Below are 556 nucleotides of genomic sequence, written 5' to 3' on the forward strand. Positions count from 1 at the left end.
ATTCGGCCAAGATCACATTAATTGGAGTGGACGTCCTGTATCCCAGCGCCAAACGAAGAGCCTTGTATTGAATTCTGTTGAGTTTTTGATAGGTTTCGGAGCTGAGGTTGTGGAGAAGGAAACCTCCGTATTCGAGTCGAACGAATGAGAGCCCTATAAATTCCGAGTAGAATCGATGGGTCTGCACCCCACCAAGTATGTCTAAGGCAATTTAACATTTTGAGGGGATTTTGACAGGTATTCCAGATATGATTTACATGTTTGTTCCACTTGAGGTCGGAAGAGAGGATCATGCCTAGGAATTTTACGGAATGGTGTCTCGGGATTCTGTCTTCGTTAAGGTTAAGGTGAGGGTGACTAATATTGAGGTGGCTAGATGATTTTTTGAAGATGCAAAATTTCGATTTACTGGAGGAAAGACTGAGGCCTAAATCGTGAAGTATTCTACTAATTTTATTTAATGAAGTCTCCAAAGATTCAATGGCTTTGGAGATGAGGTAGAGAACGGAAAAGATGGCGATGTCGTCGGCGTATTGAATGATGTTACATTGAGGTG

This window comes from Dinoponera quadriceps, unplaced genomic scaffold (genome assembly GCF_001313825.1).
Source record: "Dinoponera quadriceps isolate SergipeBrazil2010 unplaced genomic scaffold, ASM131382v1 scaffold6206, whole genome shotgun sequence".
NCBI lineage: Eukaryota > Metazoa > Arthropoda > Insecta > Hymenoptera > Formicidae > Dinoponera > Dinoponera quadriceps.